We start from the raw sequence: 6,017 nt of genomic DNA, 5'->3' as shown, positions 1-6,017 counted from the left end.
CGTGGCGGCCGAATGCTGGGTAGACCTGTTGCCCTCGGCCGGCCTTTGGACGTGGCGGCCTAATGCTGGGTAGACCTGTTGCCCTCGGCCGGCCTTTGGACGTGGCGGCCTAATGCTGGGTAGACCTGTTGCCCTCGGCCGGCCTTTGGACGTGGCGGCCGAATGCTGGGTAGACCTGTTGCCCTCGGCCGGCCTTTGGACGTGGCGGCCTAATGCTGGGTAGACCTGTTGCCCTCGGCCGGCCTTTGGACGTGGCGGCCTAATGCTGGGTAGACCTGTTGCCCTCGGCCGGCAGTGTTACCGGCCGGCCTAATGCTGGGTAGACCTGTTGCCCTCGGCCCGCCGTGTTACCGGCCAGCCGAATGCTGGGTAGACCTGTTGCCCTCGGCCGGCCTTTGGACGTGGCGGCCTAATGCTGGGTAGACCTGTTGCCCTCTGCCGGCCGTCTTTCCGGCTGGCCTAATGCTGGGTAGACCTGTTGCCCTCGGCCGGCCCTGGTACCGGCCGGCATAATGCTGGGTAGACCTGTTGCCCTCGGCCGGTCTTTGTCTGTGGCCGCCCGCGGCGTGGTAGTCCTGTTACCGTCGGCCGGCCTTGCAGCCCGGCCGCCGCGCGATGGCGCCCCGTCTCTTCCATCGGACGCGCGGCCCCCTTGTCGTCTCTGCAGCGGCGAGCACGCCTTCGGCGGTCGGCCTGCACGTCCGGCATGACCGCGGGCACTGGCAGCCCAGCAGGCAGCCCTGCTCTCGCGTCTTCTTCCCCCCGGCGAAAGGCGGGGCGTGAAGGCGGGCGACTTTCGGTCCCAGCCGTGCCCAGGTGTCCCTGCCGGCTCCGTGCGCCAGCATCCACTGGCGAGCTCCGCCGGCCTCTTCCCCAGCCGCGGCCCCTGTCCGCTCCGCCGTCATGGTGCCGGCACCCCACTTCCCCAAGCGCTCCCCGACAGGAGCAGGCAGCGTTGTCGCGCCCCCTCCCCGTGCTCGAATGGACCGCGGCCCTGCTCCGGGCTTCATTTCTGCAGCGCGCTCGCTCGCTCGCTCGCTCGCGCGCTCCCTCCCTCCCCCCCCCCTCCCCCCTCCCCCCGGCCGCCCACCCGCCGCGCTGCCGCCCTGCCGCAGGCTTGAGCGGCGCCGGGGCGGAGGAGGAAGGAACGCCACCCAAGCAAAAGGCTCCGAGAAAGCTGAACAGAGAGCTTCTTTGGCCAGGGACAGACGGCGCCAATCATCCCGCCGCCATCCCTGCTTGTGCACCAGGCTCTCCGCCTGCCGACCTCGGCATCAGCCTCCCGCCGCCGCCGTGTAAACTGCCCGGTGGGACCGTGGGCGGGGGCAGGAAGAGGCTGAAAGTGCTGCCAGGGAGGCTGATGGCGGAGGGCGGGGTCGCCCCCAACCGACAATGGGCAGGGCCCGAGGCAGTCTGAAAGCGCTGCCAGGGAGGCTGATGGCGGAGGGCGGGGTCGCCCCCAACCGACAATGGGCAGGGCACGAGACCGTCTGAAAGCGCTGCCAGGGAGGCTGAGGGCGGGGGGCGGGGCGCCCCCAACCGACAATGGGCAGGGCCCGAGGCAGTCTGAAAGCGCTGCCAGGGAGGCTAAGGGCGGGGGGCGGGGCGCCCCCAGCCGACAATGGGCAGGGGCCCGAGAGAGTCTGAAAGCGCTGCCAGGGAGGCTGACGGCGGGGGGCAGGGCGCCCCCAGCCGACAATGGGCAGGGGCGGGGAAAGTCTGAAAGCGCTGCATGGGAGGTTGATGGCGGAGGGCGGGCTCGCCCCCAGCGTTAATGGGTGGCTGCGGAAGACGGGGCAGGGACAGGGAGAGGGCAGGCGGCTTCGTGCCGGCCCCGGGCGCCTCGACAGCGAGCCCTCACGGCCCCCCAAACCCGCGCCGAGGCCCCAAGAGCTCTGCAGACCTTCCGCGGAAGAACCGGCCCGAAAGCGGCCACCCGCTTGCCGACGGCGGCGCCGGTCGCCTCGATGCAGCCGCCTCCGTGGGGCGGGAAGGGGCAGGGCGAGTTGTGCCAGGGCGCGGCGGCTTTGGGCCGAGTTTCGCTGCACGTACGTGCTTCCCCTGGCTGTGCTGCGGCCCGTGAGGTTCTGTTTTGTGGGGGGGGGGGGCTCTGTAGGTAGGGTCTCTGGGGGACGGGGGAGGAGGCGTGGGGTAGGGAGGACGCCGTTTGGGGGGGTCAGTGTGTCAGCAGGGCGAGAACCGGGCACAGGCCCTCCGTCAGCTCGGCTGTGGGCCCAAAGGGATCACAAATAAGATTTGGCAAGAGTTTTGTTTTCCGGAAAAGATTTTCTTTCCGAGTAAATAGAAGAGGCAATCATTCAAAAAAGGCAAAGAGGAAATGAAACAAATCAAATCAAATCAAATCAAAACAAAACAAAACAAAACAAAACAAAACGAAATAAAATAAAATAATAAAATGAAATGAAAAGAAATGAAATGAAATGATGAAATAAAATGTTGTCGAAAATATGTCTTGGTCTTGAAATCGATTCTGCCGGGCGGGGCAAGGCTGCTGGAGCACTTGGGCTCCGGAGCGTTAAGAGGCTGTGGGGTTTCCCCGGCTCCGAGATGGTACAAGGATGCCTCGTCTACCCGGATCCGCGAAACGTGGCCCGTCCCGCGGCGGCCAGGTCGACGCGGCTCCGGGGCCGGTGGCGTGGGACCGCCGTCGCCGGCGAAGGCGCAGCGGCGGCGGCCGTGGCCGCGACGACCAGGTCTACACGACTCCGGGAAACTTGGCCGGTCCCGCGGCGGCCAGGTCTACTGGGCTCCGGGATGGGCGGCCGCCGTGGCCGCGGCGACCAGGTCTACCCGCCTCCGGGACCGGCGGCGTGGGTCCGCCGTCGAGGGCGAGGGCGCTGCGACGGCCGCGGCGACCGGGTCTACCTAGCTCCGGTGCGACCCGGGCTGCGTGCAGCATGGCGAAGGTAGACCTGTGGTCCGCATCACGGCGTGGGCAGACCTGGTGTCCGCAGCATGGAGCGGGTAGACATGTTGTCCGCCGCATGGAGTGGGTAGACCTGTTGTCCGCGTAATGGAGTAGTTAGACCTGGTGTCCGCAGCTTGGAGTGGGTAGACCTGTGGTCCGCAGCAAGCCGTGGGTAGACCTGGTGTCCGCAGCATGCCCTGGGTAGACCTGGTGTCCGCAGCTTGGTAGACCTGTTGCCCGTTTCATGGCTGGGTAGACCTGGTGTCCGCAGCAAGCCGTGGGTAGACCTGGTGTCCGCAGCTTGGTAGACCTGTTGCCCGTTTCATGGCTGGGTAGACCTGTTGTCCGCAGCATTGAGTTGGTAGACCTGGTGTCCGCAGCATGCCCTGGGTAGACCTGGTGTCCGCAGCTTGGTAGACCTGTTGCCCGTTTCATGGCTGGGTAGACCTGTTGTCCGCAGCATTGAGTTGGTAGACCTGGTGTCCGCAGCATGCCCTGGGTAGACCTGGTGTCCGCAGCTTGGTAGACCTGTTGCCCGTTTCATGGCTGGGTAGACCTGGTGTCCGCAGCTTGGTAGACCTGTTGCCCGTTTCATGGCTGGGTAGACCTGGTGTCCGCAGCAAGCCGTGAGTAGACCTGTTGCCCGGTTCATGGCTGGGTAGACCTGGTGTCCGCAGCATGCCCTGGGTAGACCTGGTGTCCGCAGCTTGGTAGACCTGTTGCCCGTTTCATGGCTGGGTAGACCTGTTGTCCGCAGCAAGCCGTGAGTAGACCTGTTGCCCGTTTCATGGCTGGGTAGACCTGTTGTCCGCAGCATGCCCTGGGTAGACCTGGTGTCCGCAGCTTGGTAGACCTGTTGCCCGTTTCATGGCTGGGTAGACCTGTTGTCCGCAGCATTGAGTGGGTAGACCTGTTGCCCGTTTCATGGCTGGGTAGACCTGTTGTCCGCAGCAAGCCGTGGGTAGACCTGGTGTCCGCAGCTTGGTAGACCTGTTGCCCGTTTCATGGCTGGGTAGACCTGTTGTCCGCAGCATTGAGTTGGTAGACCTGGTGTCCGCTACATACCCTGGGTAGACCTGGTGTCCGCAGCTTGGTAGACCTGTTGCCCGTTTCATGGCTGGGTAGACCTGGTGTCCGCAGCATTGAGTTGGTAGACCTGGTGTCCGCAGCATGCCCTGGGTAGACCTGGTGTCCGCAGCTTGGTAGACCTGTTGCCCGATTCATGGCTGGGTAGACCTGTTGTCCGCAGCAAGCCGTGAGTAGACCTGTTGCCCGTTTCATGGCTGGGTAGACCTGGCGTCCGCAGCATGCCCTGGGTAGACCTGGTGTCCGCAGCTTGGTAGACCTGTTGCCCGTTTCATGGCTGGGTAGACCTGTTGTCCGCAGCAAGCCGTGGGTAGACCTGGTGTCCGCAGCTTGGTAGACCTGTTGCCCGTTTCATGGCTGGGTAGACCTGGTGTCCGCAGCATTGAGTTGGTAGACCTGGTGTCCGCAGCAAGCCGTGGGTAGACCTGGTGTCCGCAGCTTGGTAGACCTGTTGCCCGTTTCATGGCTGGGTAGACCTGGTGTCCGCAGCATTGAGTTGGTAGACCTGGTGTCCGCAGCAAGCCGTGGGTAGACCTGGTGTCCGCAGCTTGGTAGACCTGTTGCCCGTTTCATGGCTGGGTAGACCTGTTGTCCGCAGCATTGAGTTGGTAGACCTGTTGCCCGTTTCATGGCTGGGTAGACCTGGTGTCCGCAGCTTGGTAGACCTGTTGCCCGTTTCATGGCTGGGTAGACCTGGTGTCCGCAGCAAGCCGTGAGTAGACCTGGTGCCCGTTTCATGGCTGGGTAGACCTGTTGTCCGCAGCAAGCCGTGGGTAGACCTGGTGTCCGCAGCTTGGTAGACCTGTTGCCCGATTCATGGCTGGGTAGACCTGTTGTCCGCAGCATTGAGTGGGTAGACCTGGTGTCCGCAGCATGCCCTGGGTAGACCTGGTGTCCGCAGCTTGGTAGACCTGTTGCCCGTTTCATGGCTGGGTAGACCTGGTGTCCGCAGCAAGCCGTGGGTAGACCTGGTGTCCGCAGCATGCCCTGGGTAGACCTGGTGTCCGCAGCTTGGTAGACCTGTTGCCCGTTTCATGGCTGGGTAGACCTGGTGTCCGCAGCATTGAGTTGGTAGACCTGTTGCCCGTTTCATGGCTGGGTAGACCTGGTGTCCGCAGCAAGCCGTGAGTAGACCTGTTGCCCGTTTCATGGCTGGGTAGACCTGGTGTCCGCAGCATGCCCTGGGTAGACCTGGTGTCCGCAGCTTGGTAGACCTGTTGCCCGTTTCATGGCTGGGTAGACCTGTTGTCCGCAGCAAGCCGTGGGTAGACCTGTTGTCCGCAGCATGCCCTGGGTAGACCTGGTGTCCGCAGCTTGGTAGACCTGTTGCCCGTTTCATGGCTGGGTAGACCTGGTGTCCGCAGCAAGCCGTGGGTAGACCTGGTGTCCGCAGCATGCCCTGGGTAGACCTGGTGTCCGCAGCTTGGTAGACCTGTTGCCCGTTTCATGGCTGGGTAGACCTGTTGTCCGCAGCAAGCCGTGAGTAGACCTGTTGCCCGTTTCATGGCTGGGTAGACCTGGTGTCCGCAGCATGCCCTGGGTAGACCTGGTGTCCGCAGCTTGGTAGACCTGTTGCCCGTTTCATGGCTGGGTAGACCTGTTGTCCGCAGCAAGCCGTGGGTAGACCTGGTGTCCGGAGCTTGGTAGACCTGTTGCCCGATTCATGCCTGGGTAGACCTGTTGTCCGCAGCATTGAGTGGGTAGACCTGGTGTCCGCAGCATGCCCTGGGTAGACCTGTTGTCCGCAGCTTGGTAGACCTGTTGCCCGTTTCATGGCTGGGTAGACCTGTTGTCCGCAGCAAGCCGTGAGTAGACCTGTTGCCCGTTTCATGGCTGGGTAGACCTGGTGTCCGCAGCATGCCCTGGGTAGACCTGGTGTCCGCAGCTTGGTAGACCTGTTGCCCGTTTCATGGCTGGGTAGACCTGGTGTCCGCAGCAAGCCGTGGGTAGACCTGGTGTCCGCAGCATGCCCTGGGTAGACCTGGTGTCCGCAGCTTGGTAG

The sequence above is a fragment of the Sturnus vulgaris genome, unplaced genomic scaffold, assembly GCF_052056855.1.
Source record: "Sturnus vulgaris isolate bStuVul1 unplaced genomic scaffold, bStuVul1.hap1 Scaffold_906, whole genome shotgun sequence".
In the NCBI taxonomy this organism is placed as follows: domain Eukaryota; kingdom Metazoa; phylum Chordata; class Aves; order Passeriformes; family Sturnidae; genus Sturnus; species Sturnus vulgaris.
The sequence above is the reverse complement of the archived record's forward strand: the minus strand, read 5'-3'. Positions refer to the sequence as shown.